General features: G+C 43.8%; 1 long non-coding RNA gene across 4 annotated transcripts; it reads left to right on the top strand.

Annotated features, from left to right (window-relative positions):
* Window positions 1-6,922: 6,922 nt before the first annotated feature.
* On the top strand, window positions 6,923-21,942 carry LOC144218087 (uncharacterized). Of its 4 annotated transcripts, none has more exons than XR_013331054.1 (5): window positions 6,923-7,400; window positions 8,080-8,146; window positions 10,585-11,905; window positions 13,784-13,837; window positions 21,707-21,942. It is a non-coding gene; the product is annotated as an uncharacterized LOC144218087 (long non-coding RNA). The 4 variants fall into 4 exon arrangements; XR_013331051.1 differs by having other exon boundaries at window positions 13,784-13,841; XR_013331053.1 differs by lacking the exon at window positions 21,707-21,942 and adding an exon at window positions 14,257-14,722 and having other exon boundaries at window positions 13,784-13,841.
* Window positions 21,943-26,105: the final 4,163 nt, after the last annotated feature.

The following is a 26,105-nucleotide window of genomic DNA, read 5'->3' as shown; positions in this document are numbered from 1 at the left end:
TTCCAAACCTGTTTGCTGGTTTTTGAACCACTGCCCTTTTAAAATGCACATGACCCCTGAAAGGCACTAAGTCCAGCCCACCACCCAGGCCCATTGATGAGCCTCTCACCACTTGCACTACCTAAAGTGCCTGAGGGCATGACCTTGACTGGGAGGAGGCTTGGGTAGAGAAACACAAAGAGCGGGGATATGCTGCCATCCCTCTACTCTGATTTACACAAGACACATGACTTTCCACAGCCATGGCAACTAGCCAAAAATGATAAGGCTGATTAATTCCACAAATGCATTATTCCCATGTCACCAAATATTGACTCTTACCCACCCCCTCCCCCGCAGCCATCTGCCCTGGTGTGTCAAATCAAAATAAATTAGCAAACAAAAAGTGGCATGCAGAGGACACCCCAGGGATGCCACAGCCAATTGTGTGAGTCCCAGCTCGAGCCTGAGCGCTGAGTGGCTGCCCCATTCTCCATCTTTCCTCTGTCACAGCGGCCAGGAATGCACATGTCTGCACGCACACATGCGTGCACGCACACAGGCAACGGTATGGGCATGTGGGGAAGAAAAGGGTTGGGAGAGCCAGAGTGAAAAAGACTTGAAAGATCCTAGGAAGAAATGCTAATAGGAGACCATTTGGCGATAAATTTATGTACCAGGCATATAAATGCCAGAATGATGCTTGATCCTCACCACAACTCTTGAGACAGAGGAACTATCATTAGTCCCATTTTAAAGATGAAAAACTAAAACTCATTTATGTTAATTAACTTGTCCAAAGTCAGACATGGAGCATCTCATGGTCTGGCCCCAAATTTAATGCTTTTAATCCCTACATGGGCCAACCTCCTTCACTGCCCCCGGACGTGTTCCTCCACTTCTGCATCTTGATAATGGGACAGTTAGGTACCCAGTTTACAGGGTTGTTGGGAGAAATCAAAGACATAACACATGTAATGTACTTACAATAGTCTCAGCACACATAAGTGTTCACTATGTGTTAGCTATTATTATTGATATTATTGTTATTTTTACTACACAATATTGCCATTCCTCAGCTGGATGAAGGGAGTGTGGAGGACACAGACTTTATAAGCAGAAGGTACACTTGGGTGTGTGAGCGTTCCTGGGGACCTAGTGCCAACAGAGCCACACTTCTATTCCCAGCAGAGAGTAAGTCATTTCCTCCTACCTGCTTACACTGGATTGTGCATGGCTACGCCCCGTGGACTTCCGAAGCAGCTTGTTCTTCTCACTTCATTCTGTCTTCCCTCTTCTGACAGCTCTCCAGAGAGGCCACTCACCCCCTCTTCCATAGGCCTCTCTTCCTGAGTCAAAAGCTGCTAGAGCCTCTGGTGAGCAGTAGTTAAAATGAATCTCCACATGGGCAGCTCAGTGGTGGTATGTGTATCACACCCACAGAAACTACCCACGGAACACAGAGGAAGGGCAGCTCAGTGCTCGAGCCTACTCACTTTTAAAAGCAATTTCCAGGGGCACCTGTGTGGCTCAGTCGGTTAAGCATCCAACTCTTGATGTCAGCCCAGGTCGTGATCCCACTGGTTGGTGAGTTCAAGCCCTGCATCGGGCTCTGTGCTGACAACACAGAGCCTGCTTGGGATTCTCAGTCTCCCTCTCTCTCTGCCCCTGTCCTGCTCATTCGCTTTCTCTCTCTCTCTCTCTAAAATAATTAAACTTAAAAAAAAATTTAATAATAAATAAATGAAAGCAATTTCCAGCATTTTCCCTCCACCATTGCTTTTCACCAAACTACAGGCAAACACAAAAATTAATCCACTGAAACATCCCAAACAGCTGCTGCCCATCTTCATGCAGGGCAGTTACATTAAGTCTTAAACTTTGTAACATGGAAAATAACAACCAACAGCCCCCGTGAACGAGAGTTATTTCTGTGAGTTTTCTTTTCTAGCATCTGAAACCGATGACTACAATCCCAGTCACCAGCTTGCGTGTGTCACAAACATGCTCCTTTCCCACATGACCTTTTCCCACCACTGACTGCATTTTCAAAAGTAGCCCGAGGCCAAGAACAGCTGTCTGCCGGTTCCCTCAAGAGCAAGTTGCAAATGGCGCACTATCGATGGGTTGTGCTTTTTGCTTCTTTGAGGGACGCACTGGAATGTGCTGAACGGAAGGGAGGAATCATAGAATGGGTAATAGGATGTTAAAATTGGAAGTTTCTACTAGTCACTAAATTATACCAGATGCGAGTCAAAAGCAAAGTATAAATTTAAAAAAGAAGAAGAGAGCGCCAGCATTATCACTCCTTGCGCCAGATCATTCCAGTATGGAACTTTTCTACTGGGTACTACATTTCCCAGAAACACCTTTAAAGAATGTTCCAGATTTGAGTCTATCAAGTATAATTTGTGTGGGATTTAGGAGGCAAAAGTGAGGTAGTGGCCCTTCCCCTCTAGAGGTTGCTGTGGATTGGAGGAGGTGAGAGAAATGCAAAGGTGCCCATTTGCTTTCACTTACCTCCCCCCGACCCACAGTGCATCCCATGCTCCATCCCAGCTGCTGACCCTCCAACCAGCAGTGACCCCAGGCCACTGCAGACACTTTGCCGTGAACCCCAAGGGAGCAGCCATGATGAGGACAACCTTGCACAGCCTTGTGCCTGCCTCTTCTCAGTTCTACTCCGGCAACTGGAAGACCAGCTGTCCCTGAGAGCTCTGAGCATTCGCCTCTGCCCACGCTGCTGTGTGACCTTTCTCCGACCTTCCTCTTCTTTTCTCACCCTTACTTCTCCAGTGCCTCCCATGGTTGTATGGTCTCCTCGCTGGAATATACTCCTTATTCATACTGCTTGAAAGGATTCTGCCTCCTGGATTGGACCCAGACTGTTGTACTCCTGGACCCCTGAGCCAGATCAAGGTTAAGGAGTGTGAAGAAAAGAGGATTGTCAAGAAATTTCCATGAGGGGGGCATCAGTCACTAGAGCATGTGACTCTTGATCTCAGAGTTGTGAGTTCAAGCCCCACACTGGGTGTGGAGCCTACTTAAAAGAAAATTTAAAAATTTCCTTGAGAGATCCAACTGTGCCATGTGTATCCCCACCTCCACCTGTACCTCAAGTCTCATGATGGGCCAGCATGGGGCCCCTCAGAGAGCTCTGGTATATGCTCCCTGTGGCTAGATACAATGGCTGCCACCTAACTCATGCCTCAGAAGGAGAGAACCAAGCAGAGACCCAAGATGGCTGCCCTGGGTTCCTCTCACTGGTCAGCTTTGGAGATGGGTAGGGTGGGCATTGGGATTGTCCTGAGTCCTGACCAACAGACTAGTGAGGGGGGGTGGAGCAGACTCCACAGCAAGAAGCAGGACTCAGGATACCTGTGGAAGAAGCATCACCGTCAGCCCGGGGAATGGAGATGCACGTACGAGACCAAGAGATCTGCAGGAGACCTTGTGATAAGGAACTTGAAGCCACCCTGGAACCACCTCACTGGAAAAGTAAAGTTCGATACCTACTAACCCAGAGAGCATGAGGCAAGGGTCTGGCTCTGGTCAGCACCTCTTTGCCATTCCTTCCTCCTTCCTTTCTGACCCTGGAGGGGTCACATATTGCCTAGCAAGCTGAAATGGGAGAGGTACAGGGAAAGGGCAAAGATTGGTCATAAAATTAAGTTTAGGGGCACCTGGCACTCAGTCTTCAACTCTTGATTTCAGCTCAGGTTGTGATCTCACGGTTCATGGGTTCGAGCTCCGTGCTGGGCACTGACAGCACAGAGCCTGCTTGGGAATCTCTCTCTCTGCCCCTCCCTGCTCTCCCTCTCTCAAAATAAATAAACCTATAAAAATAAATAAATAAGATTAAGTTCAGAGTTTTGGTTAATATCTTAGATTGGACATAATTGCACTGAGATAGTGTTTTGTGACTCACAGTGACCATGTAATTGAGAGTGAGCTGGAAATTACAGGCCTGCAGGTTTTTACCTAGGAATGGAAGAGTATTTCCATTTCATTTTACTTTAAGGCAGGAAAGAAAAAAGAAGTTTCAGTTACTCACACCCAGAGGCTGGGTATTATGCATGCCAGTTGCAAATGTGGAGGCAGGGCCCAGGCCCTGTGGGCCTCATCCTGTGCTTGTGGAGAGGTGGGTTCCTCTCGTGAAGTCTCAGGACATGAGGGGGCGCAGGGAAGCCTGAAAGTGTGGGATATGGAGGGCTGTCCCCTCTTTAAACAGAATTTTCACAACTTTTTATATAGGAGCTCCAAATAGGTTTTCATTTGAAGGCGGGGTAGAATTCCACCACTTTAAAAAGATCTTGAGGGGTGCCTCAGTGGCTGAGTCAGTTAAGCTTCCCACTCTTGATTTCGGTTCAGGTCATGAGCCCAGGGGCATGGGATCGAGCCCCTCGTGAGGCTCTGCGCTGAGCCTGGAGCCTGCTTGGGACTCTCTCCCTCTCTCTGTGCCCCTCTCCCCTGCTCACATGCTTTCTCTCTCAAATAAAATTAAAAATTAAGAACTCACCCTGATCCTGGCACATCTCGTACCTCTCAGTAAGTGTGGGCATCTGTGTCCCCAACACACTGCTCCAACCTGCTCAGAACAAGCACCCTACTTTCTCTCACCTCATCTCATTGATTCAGTTCACTGAGGCACTCAAAAGCATCCCCCCCCCAACATGTCAGGGGACACGAGTCCCCTACATCTCTCAAAGTGTCCTTTAAAGGGCATGGTGGGAGCACAGAGGTGAAAGCTCAGAATCTTCGCTCCAAGCAGGCTGCTGCCAGCTTTCTTTCCTCACTGGAAACAACCTTATTTGTTATTTTGAGCCATGACTGGGATGACACTTATGACATATCGCAAAGCGGGAATTATCTTTAGGAGCAGAAAGACGAGGACATACTGTGAGTCTGATAAGATAAAAGCGGCCACAGATAAAAGCATTTATAAAGTAAGATGATGGCTATCTGCCAAACAGGAGCGAGGAAACTCACCCACCAAACACAAAGAAATGAAAAGAAGTCAAACCAAATTCTGTGATGGGCTGCATGCTAGCATCCTTCCCTGCAAGACAACTCAGCAACAGGAGAGAAAATGGAAGGAGATGTTGGGTGATGGGGTCTGGGGACACTGTGTGACCTTGGACAGCAGCTTCCTGTGTAGAGAAAGGAAAGGAAGCCACTGGTGTGCCTCTCAGTCATGGTGATGTTTAAGTAAGCGGATGCAGGTCATAACGCTGTGGGGAGAGGGGGGAGAAGCATCAGATATGTAAGGCATAGTTTCTCAGATGGTCACGTGCAGAAGTTGCTTAGGAGAGCTGCTAAAAATACATATTCTAGGCCCCAAGACCAGAGATGCCGATTTGGAGGTTTGAGCTGGGGCCCAGGAATCTGAATTTTGGACAAGTGCTTCAGAAGATTGTGCAATAGGACATCTCTAACAACCCTATGAGAGAGATACTGTTATGATCTCCATTTTACATGTGAGGAAACTGAGGCACAGCAAGTTTGTAGTAGAGCCAGCTCCTAAGAGATGTTGGACTCAAGAAATGAGAAAAGAGGTTGTCCAGACCTGGGCTGGGACTCCTGTCCCTGCTGCCTCCTCTGAGGCAGCCAACAGAGTGGCAGCCTATTCCCAGAAATGTCCAGCAAGATCTGAAATGCTGTTTCTCTGAATTCTCTGAGCTTCAAGCAAGCAAATATGCCCAAGCCAGGTGTAAACAGACACTCATGAATGATAGAGACAAATGAAGAGAGAAGGAGGGGAGAGCCACATTAAAAAGTATAACCTACATCAAGTTTGTGCTTCTCTATATCACTCTGAAGATTCACTGGGATAAAATACGCTCTAAAATATGTCAATGCCAAGGTGATTAAAACACCATTCTGTATCCATCAGTGTATAGAGAGGAAAGGATGTCAAGTTTTCAGAAAATAATACAAAACTGAATAAGTACAGTTACAAAACCCAGAATCATTGAATGTTAGAGTTGCATGTACCTCTGGGAGTTATCTTGATTCTCCCCTTTATTTCACCGATGAGAAAAACTGAGCCTTGGGTGGCAGAGCCCAGCCCTAAAGCCCAAGTTCTGACCTCCAGTCTGCTTCTCATTTTGCTCCACATGCTGTCCTCATGAAACTTGAAAGGAAAGGAAGTTCTTAACATAGCACTCCTTCCAAACTCCTTGAATGGCTCCAGAGCCAGGGATGGTGAGCAGCCCAGGAAGGACAGGAGGGAGGGGTGAAGAGGCAGCCAGCCGCAGACTCAGTAAGAGTCTCAGACATAATCACCGTGTAGAGAAGTCCCAGCTCCCCGGCTCCCTCAGAGAGACAGAAACAGAGGGGACAAGTGACTGAACAGAATGGACTCTGAAGAAGGCTCTCCAGGATGGGTCAGGGGTTGTGGGCATGTCAACTCACCTCTCACTGCCTTCCTGCCTTGGGTACCCAGGGATGCTACCAGAAAACCACCTTCTTTGAGGCACAGGCTACAATGGCTGGAAGTAGAGGTGGAATTTCAGGCAGGATTCAGGTGCGATTTTCACTCCAGCTCAAAACCCTCACAGGGGCCCTTGGCCAAGCATTCCAGATCCACCATGGTCTGCCCGTAACCTGCCCATCAATTTTGTTTTCTACCACTTCCCTGATGTCAGCACCCATCGTACACCTTGGATTATTCTGCCCAACCGATAGACACTCTGGGAAAAGTGCCAATGTCAGCCCAAGGGGCCAGCCCAGGCACTGTCCTTGGCAGTGGAGGAGGAAGACTTTCCAGGCTATAGGGAGCAGTCCCGAGAGGGAAGGGCCATCAGCCTCTGAAGACAGGCCTGAACAAGGAGGCGTAGCCCAGGACTTCCCACATCCCCCCACTGCTCACTTCTACACATGACATCACCATAGCAGTGACATCAACAATGGAGGAGCGTGGCCCAGCCCCCAGCTCTGAGCTCCCAACCCTCCTGTGACCACAGCAGTCAAAGCCAGCTCTAGAGCAGGTATTGCCCTGAGCTGTGGCCAGAGCGGTGTCTCATAGCAGAGGACAGGATGGAAGAACGGGAATTTCTGGTTTTCTTTCCACAAAGAGATTGAAACCAAGATTGCTATCATAGAACGAGTAAGCCCTGAGGCTTATCACCACACTGTGGGATCCTGGGAACAAAAACAGACATGCTCTCAATAGTAGACGATAAAAGAAATGTGAGCTTATCTTCTACTCAAACCAGTAATGCAGAGTGACTCTGCCATTGAAGTTATAGCCACCTGCTGGCTCTGGCTTTGAATTTGCTTAAGCCAACTTGCAATAAAGTGGAGACGATCAAGGTGTTTACCAGGAAAATCAGGCATCAGGCTTACAAAATTGTCTTTATTTCCTGAACAGAATAGGATGTGTGACGATACCAACAAGAACGATTGCCCTGCCATCTCCAGTAAGTCCCGAAGAGCCTTTCAAAGTTCCTCTTTTTTTCCTATTTGTCTTGGTAATGAATTCTTTGAGTCTTTGACCTGGCAGTTCAGCTATCTTTCCCCATCTCCGATAAAAGCCTAACTGTGAAGAAAGATAATATTTTCTTAATCAGATGAGTATCAGCAAGATCTATGCAGCAGCTTCTAACATTTTTTAAACGACTTGACTCTTTAGAAGCTTCTCTTAGGAGAAAGCCTTTGGGTATGATATGAATATGAAGGAATATTCTAGATTTATTCAACTCATAATCGTTTTTAAACTTTTAGGGTTGGCTGCAGGAACCCTGGAACTTTCTAGCTTTTTCCACACAGACAGTGGAAATCAGAGAACTGTGAGCAATTATTTAGAAGATTTGAAAGATTCAACTGCTAATCAGGATCTTCAGGCATAAATGCTTAGGGTTTTGAAAGACCTAGGTTAGAATGTCTTCTGAGGAGCTTTACCCCTCTCTGCTGCATTTTCTAAGCCTATGAAAAAGAGATTATTATAGTCTCTCCCTCATAGAGATGATAGGAAGATTACATAAAATAATGACTGTAAAACATTTAACACAGAGTTTGGCTTAGTAAGTGTTAGGTTTTATTACCAAAGGATTACAGTGCTTCCCTGCCAGGCCCCTTATCTGTATTTCATCTCCTCAGTTTTAGTTACCCTTGGTCTACCTCTGCCTGGAAGCCGATGAGTCTCCTTCTAAAATATTGTCAGAAGGTCAGTAGTAGCCTAATGCTATGTCGCAATGCTTGTGTCATTTACCTCACTTCGTGTCATCATGTAGGCATTTTTATCATCTCATATCATCACAAGAAGAAGGATGAACACAGTATAAAAAGATATTTTGAGAGAAAGATACCACATTCACGTAAATTCTATTACAGTATATTGTTATAACTGTTCTATTTTATTATTATTGTTAGCTTCTTACTGTGCCTAATTTATAAGTTAAGCTTTTTGTAGGTATGTATATACAGGGGGAAACATAGTGTATATGGGGTTCGATACTATCCATGGTTTCAGACATCCACTGGTGTTCTTGGAATGTACCCCCCACTCCGCCGCGGATAAGGGGAAGGTGCTGTAATTTCCACCTCCACTTGATTTTGCCTATAAACATTCTGAACATCACAGGGGCTGTTCTAACAGTGAACAGATAGGCTCTCTAAGCAAAAGGAAAAAAATTGGCAAAAGCCTTACCGTATTTGTTTCCTAGGGCTGGTACCACAATGTACCACAAAGGTGGTATCTCAAAGGTGGTCGCTTAAAAAAATAAAAACAAACCCAGAAACTCATTCTCTCAGTAAAGGCCAGAAGTCTAAAACCAATGTAGCAGCGGGGTGGATTCCTTGTGGAAGCTTTGAGAGGCAATATATTCCACGTGTCTCCCATCTTCTGGCAGCTGCAGGCAATCCCAGCATTCCTTAGCTGTGGCTGTCCTCCAGTCTCTGCCACCATCTTTATACGGCCTTTCCCCCGTGTTTCAAATTCCCTTCTTCTTTTTCTTCAAGGACAGCAGTCACTAGATTTCCCTAAATCCAGGATGATCTCATCTTAAGAACTTTAACTTAATTATATCTGCCAAGATCCCATGTCCAAATAAGTTCCCATTCATAGGGACTGGGGGTTAGGATTCAGACATATCTTGTGGGGAGACCCTATTCAACCCACTACAATTTTAAGTTCTTCAGATAAAAGCTTTTCCACTACCTTGGTGCTGGAATGAAATTACTTCAGAGCCAATATTGCTTATTTTCTATACATCTTTGGAAACTCATACAAAACCTTAAGACCTGGGGATTGCATGAGAAGAGTAAGCTTCTTTGAAATCTGGAGTCATGTTAAATCTTTTCTTAAATTTATTTTTATATTTTATGTTAGAGAGGGAGAGTACACAAGCAGGGAAGAGGGGCAGAGGGAGAGAGAAAGAATCGTCAGCAGGCCCCATGCTCAGCTCAGAGCTTGATGCAGGACTTGATCCCATGACTTTGGGATCATGACCCGAGCTGAAATCAAGAGTTGGATGCTCAATTGACTGAGCCACCCAGGTGTTCCCTAAATAAATATATATTTACATACATACATATATCTTTTTTTTCTTAAGGAGTCATGTTAAGTCTTCGTAGAAGATGGTGGCAAATTCAATTTTGAAATTCTAAATTCCAGTTAATGACGCTGCCATAGGCAGAAAAATTCTCCCTGCCCCACCAAATGCCCATGCCCTAATCTGTGGTACCTATGAATATGTCACCTTACATGAGAGAGAGGGTTACAGCTGCAGAGGAAATTGCTAATCTGCTAACTTTCAATTAGGAGAATTATTCTGGATTATCCAGGCGGGCTCAATGTAATCACAAGAGCCCTTAAGGGTGGAAGAGGGAGACAAAAGAGGGGGTGTTCATGATGCCATGTGGAAAGGCTTGACCTGTCGTTACTGACTTTGAAGGTGAAGGCAGGGGCCACAATGCAAGGAATGCAGGCAGCTTCAAGAAGTTGGAAAAGGCAAGACAAGACTGTCTTTCATCCAAAACTCCCAGAAAGTAATGCAGTCCGGCCAACATCTCAGCCTAGTGAGACTCAGGTTGTACTTCTACCCCCCAGAATGACAATAAATTTGTTTTAAGCCACTAAATTTGTGGTAATTTGTCATGCAGCAATAAGAAACAAATACAGATACATTTTAAACAAACAGTTGTCTTTCCTACTTACACCGCACTAAAAGGATGGGAACAGAAGCGGGCATGAACTCCCAAGAACTAAGTACAGAGAAGAGGAGAAAAAACGCAACAGCTTTTTTGAAGCTGGAAAGCAAATGCACAGTGGTGTCTGACCTAGCTCCCCTGAGAAAGCTGAGTGATGAGCCATTACCGTGAAGACAAGAAGCAGCCCGCCATGTTGTGCAGAACCCTCTAAAGGCCCCAGAATTGGTGGCACCAGGTATATCTAGAAGTAGGGGGGAAACGGAGGTTAAAAATAAGACAACAGCATGTCCCCACACTAGACATCTGCTCTTACATGTGCCATACGTGGCCTGATACAAGCATGTATACTCGTAAAACATGGATTGTTGTTTTGAAGGGTGCATGTATTTTTGAACAATATTTATGCTCTAGATCTTAACTCTTCTTTTCTGTATTCAACTCTCTATATTGAAGGTCTTTCCACGCTCTGCACACCTGGCCTGGTGTGTCCATCTGCTGCACAACACTCCGTATATCTTCACCGGATACCCCTTTTCCATTCTTGTGCAAAGGGATATCTACACTGCTCCCAGCTCACCAGTCAAACTATGACAGTTTAAAAATTTGCTTCATCAAGAGGCACGTACTTACTGATGTGATCTTTCAGGACCAGGTGAAGAGAACAGATACTGTAGTTGGACGCAGACTCTAAGAGGATAAACTGTCAGCTCTGTGTGTGAGTGACAATTATGAATCTTGACTTCCCTTGGCCCAACCTTTCCTCACAGGTCTTACTGCCCCAGCCTTCCCCCTCCCTGAGAGATCTCCAGAAATTGAAAGGCTGAACAATTCCAGCTGTCTTGCTTGACAAATTGGAATGGAAGTTGGCAGCTGTTTTCCCTCCAGAATCCTCTGGGAAATCCACCCAACTACATGTTCCCAGCCTGCCCTTGCTTTCAGAGCTGGAAGGTTCAATACCAAGTGGCAAGTGCCACATACAGGACATTAGTGTGGAGAAGCAGTGCAAGGCCTGGGAGGGGCAGAAACAGCCCCTGGGAGGAAGAGAAGCCAAAGCTATTTAGCTAGAAGAAATGTGGATGGCATGAGGGCTGGCTCCAAGTATATAAATGACGCTAAACAATTGTGCTTCTACTGAGTTGAGGAACACATACAGTGGGCCTGAGCTGATAAGAAATACCTGGCTCAGACATTAAGAAGTCCTTTTTAAAAAAACAAGTGAGGTTAGAGGCAACAATCACGTGGCCTCAAAGCTGGAAGATGTAGACTCGAATGAACTTCCGTCAGAGCAAACACTTTGTCTGGAAGGGACCCTAACAGTCTGTTTAGCTCTGTCATCCATTTGCTTCAGACGCTGAAATAAGCCCCTTTGCTTCGGTCTCCTCATCTGTCAACAGAAGGGTCCAAAATTTATGGCTGCGCAAAATTAACCCAAAATGCACCACAGAACTAAGTGTAAGTGCTAAAAATCACAAAACCCCAAGAAGAAAACAGATGGAAATCTTTATGACCTTGAATTAGGCAAAGACTTCCCACATATGATACCAAAAGCATGATCCATAAAAGAAAACAATTGATATACTGGACTTCTCCAAAATTAAGAAAAAACTCTCCAAAAGATACTATTAAGAAAACTAAAATATAGGCCAAAGACTGAGAGAAAATATTTGCAATTTAGACATTTAGAAATTGCCTAAGAATGATGATCCAGGAAGTAGTGGATTTGTGAAATTTTACACAGAATCGAGTGGCCTGGTTTAAGAGCTAACTTTGTAAAGTAGGTGGCTTTGTTTCTTTTCTGTTAAACGTCCTCTCCTCTACTTTAGCACTTTTGGCCACCACATTTTATCCCTTCTGTTACCCCTTGTCTTCAAGTGGATAAGAGTTAGACTTGTGTTCAAATGGGCAAGCACCATCGACTCTGAAGAGATGGGTCCTTCCTCCGTAAGGTGGGGATAATCAAACCAAGCTCGTGAGGAGCTGTCTGCTATTAGCTTCTCTCTCCTATCTCCATTCCCAAACCTGCTTCCAGAAAAAGAAGGTGCTATTAGTCATTAGCACCTCACTGAAGAATGCACTGCATTTAATTCCTTTTTTTTGCATTGGGAGTTATCCTTTTCAGTGTGGAAGAAAGGCTTTTTCTGCATGGAGGGGAAAAACAGCCCCATCCAGCTTGCAGCCCTTCCTAAACTGGAAATCTCACTCTCTCGTCTCCTTGCTTGTTTTCCCTTTCAAGAACTCTGGGAAGAAGTCAGTTTTTGACATCTGAAAACCTTGCGCTTCCCCATCTTGAAGTGCTGAGCTGTCACATGGTCCCAAGGAGTGTAGTGCATTTCAGATTACATCAGCAGACACACCCAGGATGCCAAGGACACAGCTCCAGTTCCCTGAATGCTGAGTGCTTGCTAAGTCCTTACTGAGAACACTGGTGTAGAGCAGAGCCAGGACCAGGGTTCAATGAGGAGGAGTTTAGGGTGTAACACTTAAGGAGGCACTCACATTCAGGTGTCCACTCTGCACTTGCATGACCCTGAGGAGTGCCCCCTTAAGAGTGCGCCCCTTAGGTCACAACTTTTCCAAGGCCAGCATTCTCAGGATGTAAAGGATGCCCCAGAGAGTGATCTCCTCCAGGGTCGCACTCTAGGCACCTCACTTGCCTCCCTTAGCAGCAGCCCTCCTGGAGGGGGTATGGACCCACGTCCACATGCTGAAGTTAGAGTACCAGTGAGCCAGGGGACCCTAGGCAGGTCTGCATTCCCACTTTCCTGACTCTATGATTCTAGGGATATTTGCTTCTCTCTGCAATAAAGCAAAAACAATTACGGGAATCTGCATTCCCTTGATCTAATAGATGCCAGATTAAATTTCCCCTATCTTCACAGAAACATTCCCTGACCCTGCAGGCTACTCTCTGTTATGCCGTATTAGCAACTTGTTCATTTTATTCACAGCAGTTATCACAATTGATAATATTTTATCTTATTGTTTTGCATGAATCAGAATAGTCTAGATTATGATTCAGTAATCACCACCACCACCACCCCTGCCCCTCCAATCTCAGGAGTTTGCAATGGTGTATTGCTTTCTCAGTCCACATTATGTTAGGGGACAGCTGGGAGACTCAGCTCAGGCCTGGCTGATGGGGCAGCCACCATATGGACCCTTCCCTGGTCATTGTGTCAGAAGGCAGACAGCTCCAGGGAGCATCACAATAACTGCTTAGCCCAGAAGGGACACACCATCACTTCTAGTCACCACCCACTGGCCAGAACTGGTCAATGTCCCCACCCACTCACGAGGGGCCCTACCACTGCACTTGTGCCCCAAAGGCAGAAAGCCACAAAGGTTTGACGAGCAGCTCTAATGACTCCTGCATTATTTATTTGATTTTGTCTGAATCCTCTGACCAGAACGGTCCATAAGGGCAGGACAGTCTGTCTTGTTCATTCATTTTATCCCCAGTTGCTGGCATCTTGTTGGTGCTTAATAACCATCTGTTGACTAACTGAACCATTCTGGTAGTTTAGGATTGGTGACCAAGACCGTCAGGTATCAGTCCTCACAAACTGCTGGGAATCTGGGGGCTGTGTTGACTACACCCTCCTCAAAGGAGGAGAGGACTCTAACTGCTGCTATCATTAATTTTCTCCTTGAGGGTCTAACTGGCCGATGAACAAGAATGCCTGGGAGTCTGAAAGCAAAGTCCAAAGTGGGTGAGCTATAATCTAAGATCTCTTGGTAATTTTATTCTTTATCTTCAAAGTTCATGTGAATTTTATATTTTGCTCCATACTATATCCATAGTCATAAAAATGTTTTAAAACATTTAACAGGGGGAAATGAGTGCTTTGCTTATTTCATGGTTTCGCTAAGAGCTTGCCCACCCCTCCATTCCCAGGTTGGTATCCCCCAAACCAGACAACACAGCTCTAAGCCTCCTTAGGTGGCAGCTGGGGCCTTAAGGCTTGAGGTTAAAACATTAAGAACATCCTCCTCTGTGTTTTGTTTCCTTTCTGTGGTGCCTTTTTCTCTGATGGCAAAGTTGTAATGAATATTGCATGTGAGAATTTGCCTTTGTTTAATGAAATACAGAAAACGGTGATAGAGGTCTTATTTTTTTCCTCACAGACTGATGGACATAATTATTCTAAAACCAGTGTTTTTCAAACCTTTTCCCCCCTGAAGCACACTAAGAAATACCTTTTATAAAACTTCCTGAAATGGACACTGCTGGCAACCCTGTGCAGGCTGGTGCTCCCATTTCCCAGCTGTCAGGAGCACTGCCTCCTCCTCTGGAGGTGAGAACCTCAGCTGAGCTGAGCACGAGCTGCCTTCCCAGAGGTTACGTACCTCTGTTCCTCAGAGCAGCCCATAGCCAACATTGACATGAGGATTCAAGAGGCGCTACCCGCTTGTCTCAGGCAGCACCAGCTCCGGTACAATTCAAACCACGGGATTTGGTGTCAGAGCACACCCTTGCTCAGCACGTCCTCTGCCCCCTCCAGCTTCTTCCTCATTTTTCTGGGAGCACTCCCTAAAGACATCACAGGCACCCAAATTCTTTTCTTGAGCTCTGCTTCCAAGGAATCCGAGTTAAGACAATACCCAACACACACACACACACACACACACACACACACACACCCTTGAAACAAAATTGCAACATTTACACTTCATGTGACATGCTTGGATACTTGCAATACTGTTCTGTTTGATTTTTTTAACTGTTCATTTGTGATCTTTTAATGTGGTTTCATAACCCACTAACAGGTCATAGCCCTACAGTTTGAAAAAAACAGCACTAATCCTTTCCAAGTTAACCTTCCAAGTTAACCCTCCAGAGGCTGATGTTTAGTACCAGGGCAGGTTAAGGAGAAGGTGAAGTGAAGAGCATCTGTTCTAGCGTGCATGGCATTGAGAGTTTAGAGGCTCAAGAAGTTGATTCTAATAGGACTGAGCATCTCAAGAGAGCACCATGTGGCCACTGCCTTCCAGCCACTGACTTGCTCCACACTCTCCAGGCCAGTTTCCCTTCCTGCCAGGAATGCACTTGTGGTAGGAAATGTGGGTCCCAAGGAAATAAAGCAGATTTTGACCTCACACAAATGCACAGAGATGGACATGTGAGAACATTGATTTCGGCATTGTCTGTGATGGCCACAATGAAAACATTACAAATACTCACCTCTAAGTGAACTGCAGAGCAATGTGTCCAGTAATAATAATGTAGGTATCTAACTATAGAAAGTTTTCCATGACACACAAAGTGTAAACTCAACAGCCCTTTTTATTTTTTAAAAATTAGTATGTGTATAAATGCATAAAAATACGGAAAACTATACTCAAAACTATCTGCAGGGAAATGATTATTGGAGACTTATTTTCAAAATCATACATTTCCACAGCACCGGAACTTTTTCCCACAAGTACAATTTACTTTTGAAATGAGAAAAAGCAATAATTTTTCACTTTAAAACAGTAAAACACAAAAGGAAGCTATTTATACGGTGCCAGCCTGTGTTCCTTTGAAGTCAACAGCGGCCCTCCAGCAGGTGATGTGAGCTTTCAAGAGTCTGAGATAGAAACCATTTCTAGAAGTTCGTGCTCTGAGGCAACATCTCAACATACAGAACATATAGAAATGATGAAATACAAGTCAAGAAAATATATAAACCATAGGAAGTCTCAGAAACTAGATAAATGTCCCTGTACCCCAGAGACAGAAGAGAAACCGCTCATCAGGGAAGAAGGCTAAGGCCAGGGCCCCTGGGTTCAGGTTCTGGAAGCGGGTACAGGTGGCTGAGTTTGGCTCCTGTAAGACCCATGGAACTGAAAAGAGATGGGAGGAGGATAGAGTAACCTCAACTACCGGACATGGTGACTGGAGGCCAGCTCCCCAGCTGGTGAGAAAAGCCTAGAAAAAAAGCTTGGAGGTGTTTGTTTGTTCTCATTTCCTAAATCGGGTTGGTTACTCTGGCTACATTTTAAAATCACCTGGGGACTTAAAAAAAAGTATACACACACACACACACACACACACACACACCGTTGTCCTGGAAATTCTGATTTAATTTTTAAATCCTTTTGTTCTCTTTTTAAAAAAAAAAAATTAATGTTTATTTTGGAGAGAGAGAGAGCATGAGCAGGGGACGGGCAGAGAGAGGGGGAGATATAGAATCTGAAGTGGGCTCCAGGCTCTGAGCTGTCAGCACGGAGTCCGATGAGGGGCTTGAACTCGTGAAGGGTGAGAGCATGACCTGAGCTGAAGTTGGATGCTCAACCAACTGAGCCACCCAGGTGTCCCTCTCTTCTTTTCTTTAAAGGCTTTCTTGGAAACTCTAATACACATCCAAGATTGACACCTCATTGAAACTTTGGGCTTAGGTAGGGCTCAAAGGATCAGACACAACCTCTGTCCAGGTACACAGCCAAGCAAGTAGCCAGCTTGGAGATAAGATCAGGGATACCCCCATTTTGACCTCAGAGTGGGCATTTCTGACCATCTGAGGCCTGCTTTTGGACTGGCAGCCTTGGGCAGAAGGCCCAAGATAGCTGGTCGGGGTAGGGTAAAGAGACAGACAGACACACAGGAAAGAAATGTCTATTCATGGGTAAATGGATGAATCTATTATCTACATGATATATTCATAGAAAAGAATATAACAGCGAAATGTAACAACCCAGCATTAGCATGGCATCAACAGAGCAGTGAGTTATAAAAACAGCTTGCAGTATGGCATGTACATTACTATGTCATTTTTTAAATTTTAAATTATGGAAAATATAAAGTATATATTTTGTGGCTAAATCTGTATACACTAAAACTATAAAAATATTCATAAGAATTAAACACTAAGTGTTGTGGTCACCTTTGGGGAGGATTTGGAGAGGGGCATACAGGGAGCAATAGACACAAACTTGGATGAGCCTCAAAGGCATCATGCTGCATGTACGAAGCCAATGTGGAGAGGTCACATCCTTGGGGCATCTGTGTGGCTCAGTAGATTGAGCATCTGACTCCAGCTCAGGTCATGGTCTCGTGGTTTGTGGTCATGGGCTCAAGCTCCACTGGTTCGAGCCCTGCGTCTGACAGCTCAGAGCCTGGAGCCTGCTGGGGATTCTGTGTATGCCTCTCTCTCTGCCCCTTTCCTGCTCACGCTCTGTCTCTATCTCTGTCTTTGTGTCTCTCTCTCTCAAAATAAGTAAATATCTTTAAAAAATTTTTAAAGAAGTCACATCCTTATAATTCCATTTATTATATTGGAGAAAAGAATGGGTAGAGATCAGATCAGGGCTGCCAGGGGCCAAGGGACACTGTGGTTATAAAGGGAGGCTTGCGGGTAGATATATCCTGACTGTGGTGACAGTAACGTCAATCTACAATGTACTAAAGTTCACGGGGATGGACTTCACAAAGGTAGTAGAATGGTGGCTTCCAGGGGCTGGGGGAAGGAGGGAATGGGCGTCATTATTTAATGGGGAGGGAATTTCCATTTGGGAAGATGAAAAAAGTTCTGGAGATGGATGGTGGTGATTGTGGCAGAACATCGTAAATGCATTTAATGCCCTTGACCTGCATACTTCAAAATGGTTAGAATGGCAAATATTTGTTATCTATACTATCTGTACTTTACTACAAATTTTTTTAAAGAAGAAAATTAATATGACTGTATACCAGAAGGAAAAAAACGCCATTTTATTGAATTTCATTGCATGGTCATTAAAAAAGTAACTTAAAGAAAAAATCTGAAGCAAATATTGCAAAAGTGTTAAGATTTATGAAAGTGACACGATAAATACATTCATGCCCATTAATTGAATTTTCTTCACTTTCCTGCATGTTTAAAATAACCTAATAAGTTTGTAATAGTTTCAAGTTGAATCAGAATTTTAGGGCTGCAAGAAGCTTTTGAGATCATTCTCTCCACAGTCTTCCCTGAACAGGGAAAAGAAACTGAGTTTTCACAGCTGAAACTCCTGACCATTTTTATCCATGCTGATTATTTGGAAGTGATGTTTCTAACTAATAACAGAATTAGCCTTCTGGAATTTTGAAGAGCTTAAGAAATGCAAAAACACAAAAAGAGTGTGCTCAACTTCCCCTATTCCACAGGAAACAATCCCTACATTATCAGAACATCCAACTAAGGACTCTTAAGAACAGATTTAAAATGTAATCAGCCTCTTTCTTCAAAAGAATTGTGAAAATAATTTTTAAACAAAAAAAGTTGCCAAAAAAGTGTCGATTTTACACTGAGATATTCAAATTGATCTCATGAGGCATTTTAACTGGTTTCATCTCGTCTTTGCTTCTTCCTGTCTTTGTTCTCACCCCCCTCTCCTCCTCTCTAAATACAACATCATACTGAATAGGTTCTGTGACCACTTCTCACCCACGTCTAGAGTCAGAGTGGCTCAAATTAGAACAGACTTTCTTTAGAAAGTAGTACTCTGCAAAATTCTTGGCCAAAAAACAGTCTTCTGCCATTGCATGTGCAAGGTTCTTGGTTGCAAGCATCAGAACTGACTTGGGAAGCCAGGAAAACCAGGCCTGCACAGGGCAGGAGGGGAGGGAGGAAGCCCAGTCAGGGACTCCTTGACCCCAACAGGAAGACGGTGCCTGAGACACTGCCTTTGGTATCATTGCCACCAGCAAGAATCTCACCTCACTGCTGCCATCATGAAGAATTTCTCAGGTGGTGGGATGTCTTCTACGAACCACTCCATCAAAATTGAAGGCTTCAGGTGTGGGCATCCCGTTGGCCGAGCCTAGGTCCCCAGCCCATTCTCTAGGTGCCAGGAGCTTCTTTAAAGGGAGTCCCAGCTCTGCATTTCATCAACCCCCACACAGTGAAGGGCTCTCCCAAGTAGGGAGGGAATTCCATGCTGGGTAGCAAAATAAGCAAGATCTGTCTCTTCTCTTGGGTTTCCATAGGCTTCCCAGCATCCACAAGATGTGCTTCTTCCCTTATTTAAATCCCCCTGACAGCTCCCACTCCGTGCTTCCACTAAAGTCTCCACAAGTGTCCTTTGTACAACTAAAAATACACTCCCCTCTTCCCGAGGGCACCCACAGTTCTGGCCTCTCTGACTCCTGCTCCAACTCTCAGCCTACAGTCGCTTCTCATCCCAGCAGCCAGCGTGACCCCCTTAAAGCCTAAGACACATCTTGTCACTGCTTTGCCCAAAGCCCTCCAATGGCTCCCCTATCGCTCTGAGAAAAAGCTAAATCTTCACAACGGCTCCTGGACTCTAAGTCATTCCCTCCTCCTCACCCACCTGAGCCTCCTCTTCCTCCCTCTGCTCCAGCCACCCTGGCCTCCAGCCTATTTTTCCCACTTACCTAGCTTGCATTCACCATGGAGGCTCTACTTTTCCTTCTGTCAGATAGACACACAACTTGCTCCCCATGCAAATGTTATCTTCCCAGCTCCCTCTAAGTAAAATAGCACCCCATGGCTCTTCTGTATCCTACCCATCCCTACTTTACTCTTCTTTATATTATCATAGCCAATGGCATTCCATGCGGTTATCTATTTGGTCATTGTCCATCTCTTTCCATTAGAACATAAACCTTATGAGTCAGGGATTTGTTTTTCCATCATGGCATCCTTAAAGCCTCAATCAGGCCCTGGTTGAGAGGAGGTGCTCACTAAACATGAATGGTTTCTGAAGCAGGAAGTGAAGTTATCTGCTGAGAATAAAGGGCAGGGAGAGGAACAAGAGTGTCTTCCACTGAGAAGTGTAGATGAGGCTTGAGAAGGCTGCTTTAGTGAAGTGGAGAACTGACCAGAAAATGAAGAGATTTGTGCTAACAGTGATGGAGACACAGGTAAGGATGGGAATTATGTAATATGGGGCAAGGATCTGTGGTTGAGTAACTGCTTTCTTTTCGGCCCCTACTCAGCAGACTTGAGGTAGTTGTAGAGAAGCACAGTTGAATTTATCCAGCAACAGGGTTGACCTGGGTAGGGCAAAGGGGACAGGGAGAAAGGACATTGAGGTTCACTGGCAAAATGCACTTGTGGAAATAGGCTTTGGGCTCTAAGCTGCATGGTGAGGGAAGTGAAGAAAGGCAAGGATGTGATATAGAATATTCAGGTGAGGGAAAGCATGCTGTCAGAAGGAGGCTAATAGATGGAACCATCCGGGAGGATTGCTTCTGAGGAGGCTGGGAAGGGAGGAGAGTCAATGGACAGGAAATGTGGGAGAGAAGGTATGTGGAGTCTGAGATCCTTGAGCAAATCACTGTCAGCTGATGTGTGCAGCCAGACTAACAAAGGTACATGTACAATAGAATTTGATCTTTGTGAATTTTTAGGATCATGATCTCTCTAGTTACCAGAGTATTTCTTCCTTTTTTATTGTTGTTATAGATATCCCAGGGATACCTAAAGATCCTTTTTGTTATTGAACTACTCAGGTATTAATATATGAAAGGATCTAATGCAAAACATGATGACTGTAGTTGACAATACCACATTGTATAATTGATATTTGCTGAGTAGAACTTAAATGTTCTCGCCAAAAAGAAAAGAAATAAAAGAAATATGTGAGGTGATGGATGTGTTAATTAACTAGATGCAGAGGCGGAGGTCTTCTCACAATGTGTACATATATCAAATCACCATGACATAGACTTTAAATATCTTACAATTTTATCCGTTACACCTCAATAAAGCTGACTTTTTAAAATATGAGAGCTATTTTAACAAAAAGGTTTACAGTAATTTTTACTTTAATTATCCTTATTCCCAGGACAGAGACCAAATCTGACTCCCTTGAATTGAACAGTTGTCAGGATATTGGGTAGCTTTCTTAGATTAATAGAAAAACTGGAAAGACAGGTCAGAGAGGCAAAGCAGCAGGGAATGTAGCCAGAACGCCAAATAACATCCACTGGGGTCATTTTAGAAGCTGTCATTAAGCTGGGAAAGACGATCCATTGAAGAGTCGGATCTGTCCACAGTGGCTATAATGACCTCGCACTACCTGCCAAATCTCTGGTGGCAGCCCACTTCTCCAGCCGCATCCCCTGTGGCCCCGTGATCTCATCTTCACAAACCATGTTCCATTGCAGTCCTCACTGATCCCCAGAACACACTGTCCCTCATGTCTCAGCCTTCCACATGGCCTAAAATGCCCTCCTGGTACTGAGCCTTATCAGCCTGATGAGCTCCTATGCACCATTCAAGACCCTATTAAGTACCACCTATGTGAAGCTTCCCCCTATTCCCTAGGTGCACTGTATTCTCACAGCACCCAGGTGATATCTCTAGTACAGCCCTGATTGTGTTATTTTTAAATTATCTGTTTTCCATTCTGTCTGCTCCAGTGGACTGTTACCTTGCACCAGTCAAGGTCTGTGTCTAATTAATCTTAATTAGTTAATTAACCGGGTTACTCTAATTAACCTAAAGGGCAAGGTCTGGTTATTTGCCTCAATGCAAAATACAATGCCTGGTGCATTTGCATGTTTAATAAATGCTGAATATATAACTGAAGTAATTAATGATGACCCAGAAAGCTAGAAAGTGTCTCATGGTGCCGCTTAATGGATTCTTCTACTTTCATACAGGGTCTACTGAAATCTGATCAATCTTATCTCTAAACTTGAGAAGCTGGGGTGTCCGGGTGGCTCAGTCAACTAGGCATCTGACTTCAACTCAGGTCATGATCTCTCAGTTTGTGACTTCGAGCCCTGCATCTTGCCCTGCATCGGAGTCTCTGCTGTCAGTGAGAGCTCACTTGAGATGCTCTGTCTCCTTCTCTCGGCCTCTCCTCCACCTCCAGTGTGCTCTATCTCTCTAATAAATAAACAGTTAAAAAAAAAAAAAAAAAACCCTGAGAAGCCTTTGGGCCAACATTCTAATACTACATCTACATATGGGGACATGTTTTTTATGCCTATTGTAAAATCCTCTCTAATGCATTTTACCAATTCTCTTGAGTCTTCCAATCAGTGGAAAGAGAAGAGCTCTTTAGCATCACTCATATAACAACCTTAATATATACAAAAGTAGGTGGATACGGCCACACTGGGCCAACCTATAAAGCCTTCTCTATTGTCTGGTAGGGCTACCATAACAACATTCCACAGACTGGGTGGCTTAAACAACAGAAATTTATTTTCTCACAGTTCTAGAGACTGAAAGTTCAAGATCAAGGTGTTGTGAGGGTTGGTTTCCTTGGAAGCCTCTCTTCTTGGCTTAAGATGGCACTTTCTTGCTGCCTCTTCATATGGTTGTTCTTCTGTGCATATGTGCCCCTGGTATCTCTCGTGTGTCCTAATCTCCTCCTTTTATAAGGACACGGGTCAGATTGGATTAAGGACCACTCTAATGCTTTTATTTTAACCTAATTACCTCTTGAAAAAGCTGTTTCCAAATACAGTCACACTCTGAGATTCTAGAGATTAGGGCTTCAATGAGATAGGACAGGAGACTTAATTCACCCCAGAACACATTCTCAGCAAGCATTCTGTCTCAGACAGTAAAACTCGAGGAAAGCTGGCTTGTAGGAAGCTGTGGTGCCCCTACCTAATTCATTCTTACATTCATTCTCATTCCACCAATATTTAATGAGAGCCATTTATATAATGACATCATCTACATAAAACCAACAGAGTGAGGGGCGCCTGGGTGGCTTAGTCGGTTGAGCGTCCGACTTTCGCTTGGGTCATGATCTCACGGTTCGTGGGTTTGAGCCCCACGTCAGGCTCTGTGCTGACTGCCAGCTCAGAGCCTGGAGCCTGTTTCAGTCTGTGACTTCCTCTCTCTCTGACCCTCCCCTACTCACACTGTCTCTCTCTTTCTCTCTCCTAGAAATAATAAATAAAAAAAAATTAAAAAAAAAAAATCCAACAGAGTGATTTTTCCAAAATGCATGTCTGATTATGTCTCCCTTCAGACAGAAACTCCTGAATGGTTCCCATGTCCTTAGGAAAATCCCCAAATCTGAGTATGGTATACAAGACATTTCCAAATCTGGATTCTGCCTACCCCTACAGCTACAATTCCATCATATCCCTTTTGTTCCAAAGTACAGAGGCTGTTTCCCAAACAAGTTATGCTGAGTTATTCCTCATTACATGAACCCAGGAGAAAATGTATTTATTCAACAAATATTTATTATCTTTTTTCTGGAGTTGTGCTAGGCCCTGGGGCAGTTAACAAAATCCCATCCTCAAAGATCTCCTAATATGGAGAAAATGTCGGACAAGTAAACAAAAATCACAATACAATTGATAGGTGATTTAGTCTAGGTAAAAGTGTGTCACGAGTCCAGAGAATAAACTTATAGAGCAATAATTTCTCCAGTAAAATTAGACTTAGGAGAAGGCCAATTCATAACACAATGGTCTATGTCGTGCTAATACATTGCTGAAATACATCGGAAATGTGGTTTCAGTTATTAAGAATAAGTGACATCTTATATTACTAACGAAGTGGAAATTAGTTACACATTCACCAAAGTGTGCATGGCCCTCAGGTAGAAACAGAAACCCCTCCTTGCTGCTACAAATTCATCTCTGGGGTGTTTTTCACATGCACATATCAAAATAACATTGGACAACCACTGTACAAGCCACTCTACCAAGCCTGAGGTGGTCTAGTGCAATCATGCAATTTGTAATGAGGGTTATTTATGTTTAAAACCCTCCAGCATGGTTCTCAAGAAGTTACCTCATCTAGAAAATTACAAAAGAAAATGGAAGAGAGAACAAGAACAGGTATTAAGCTGCCAACGTAATACAGACAGAAAACCTTCCCTCTAAGACCACTTAGGGACCCTGGGGGCAACAGAGTGCCTCTTCCGTTGTAAGGCATAACTGAGCTCACAACCACAAAGGGAAATTCCCCAGCGATTACAACAAAGAAAGAACATAAAAGAAAACTAGTCAGCGATGAGCTGACAGAGCAGCTACTCAGGTGGATGAGGTGATATTGATATTAGTTTCCATGGAATTCCGGTTTCAATGCCCACATGGAGCAGGGAGTCCTTCAGTGGGGGGTGGGAAGAAGACCACTCCCCACCTTCACAAAGCCATAATTCTCAAAGGGTAATACTTTCAGAAAAAGGTTGACAGACAATAATATGCTTACTGGCACATAGATCAAGGAAGTGTATCTCCACTCACGTTCTGGATAAGGAGGAATGTCAGTTCTGACTGGGTGTTAGTCAATTCATTGCCTTTCAGTTACAGATTCACTTTTCAGTATTTGTCCATGATCATGAATTGGACACCTTAAGCATTTCTCCTTTGCAATTAAGCATGGTACTATGCTTTGTCAGCAGGGGGCGATGGAGGGACATTGCAGGAGGACGGGGTTTCTCTTGCTGGCTCTTGAGTGCTAGATTTGGCTTTTTTCTTGCTCTTGCTGCATGTTTGATGTGCAGTGCAAATATGTGGGACATCCAGTCATATACTGTACTGTACAGTCCCTCGGTGACCTCTGTGCCCCAGCCCAGGCCTGATGACTACTTTTCCTGGCTCTCCTAACACAGTTACCATGTGCTCCAGACTTCATGCCTACAATGGCATCTCAAATTCCTGTGTACATGCATGTAACAGCTGTGGCATGCCTGCACCCTCAAAGTTGTTTCCTGCCTGCCCAGCAAGTGTGAACCTGCTCAAGTCTGGGCAGCTGAGTAAGCTCCTCTGCCTTCCTGTGAACTGAACCACACCTCAATCTCAATCAGTCAGGTCTGAACCCTAGCCTTGGGGAGACCCTCCTTCCTTTTAGCATTCTCTTTATATATTTTTATACGCTTTTATCATAGCTTAACAATCCCTTATATTAAACTTAAATTTAATTTAAATTATTGTGTGGCATCTGTCTCCTGATTAGACCTACAGTAATATAACCTAGAAATCAAAACCCCTGGCCTATGTCTTATTACATTTTCAAATTTACATTACAAAAACATCAGGAAGAAATAGTTCCTCAATCTAGTTTTCACAGCATTTTCACAGATAAAGCATGCTGAATATGAATTCACAATCCAAAATTTTAAAACTCACAAAAAAGGTAATATTTCTTGAGGAAGTATTTTCAAATATAATAACTATGGGGCTTAGAACTACAATAACTTTGGTTAATAAAATAATCTAAAAAGATTAAGTATACTTTAAAAATTGGCAATGTGGAAGGAATTACTAAATGTAAATGGACTAAATAATTCAACTAAAAGACAAAGATTATGAAATCTTTGTTTTATTTCCTGATTTGGATGGTGTCACATGGATTTGTTTATGCTGTGAACATTTTATACAGCCACCTTTTTATGGTTATATACTTTTTTGAATGTATCATCTATTTCCTATGTATGTTTATAAAAATATATATACTTATATATAATTTTTAGGTAAAAGTAATAAATCACTAAATAAAATAAAATTTGAGAGATACAGATAAAGCAGTATTTATAGAAAAGAAATTCATGACTTTAAGTAGCATTACTAATTAAAAAAAAGTCAGTGAACTAAGAAATTAGACAAAGAAATTAGACAAAATAGAGTAAATTCAAAGAACATGGAAGGAAGGAAATCAAAAAGTTAGGAAAAACATGCCTGAGAAACTGTAAACATTAATTGCTTTTCCAATTTTAGCTTGTCCTTGCCTTCATGGATAGTCCATCTGTGCAAGTAAGACACCTGAGCATTACAACTACTTTTGCCCTGAGGGCTTTTGTTGATATAGGCAACCTTGGACTTCAGTTTTGGTGTTCTGATGGAGTAAGAAAAAAAGAAGTAATGCCCGGGTTTACTCTGATACTGGCAATCTAATAGGATACCCTCTTCCATATCAAGCTTGTCCCAAAAGACCACACCCTCAGAATAAGGCAAACCAGAAGTATATCTGCCCCTAACCCAATCCCAGGGCACTACAGTAAAGGTCACCTCTGTGCTGAGTGCAAGTGGTTTTGAACTTGCCTGTTTGGTTCCTTCTTTCCCTTAAATTCTCGCCTGATAG

This window comes from Crocuta crocuta, unplaced genomic scaffold, assembly GCF_008692635.1.
Source record: "Crocuta crocuta isolate KB4526 unplaced genomic scaffold, BGI_CrCroc_1.0 scaffold130, whole genome shotgun sequence".
Taxonomy (NCBI): Eukaryota; Metazoa; Chordata; class Mammalia; order Carnivora; family Hyaenidae; genus Crocuta; species Crocuta crocuta.
The sequence above is the reverse complement of the archived record's forward strand: the minus strand, read 5'-3'. Positions and strand labels throughout refer to the sequence as shown.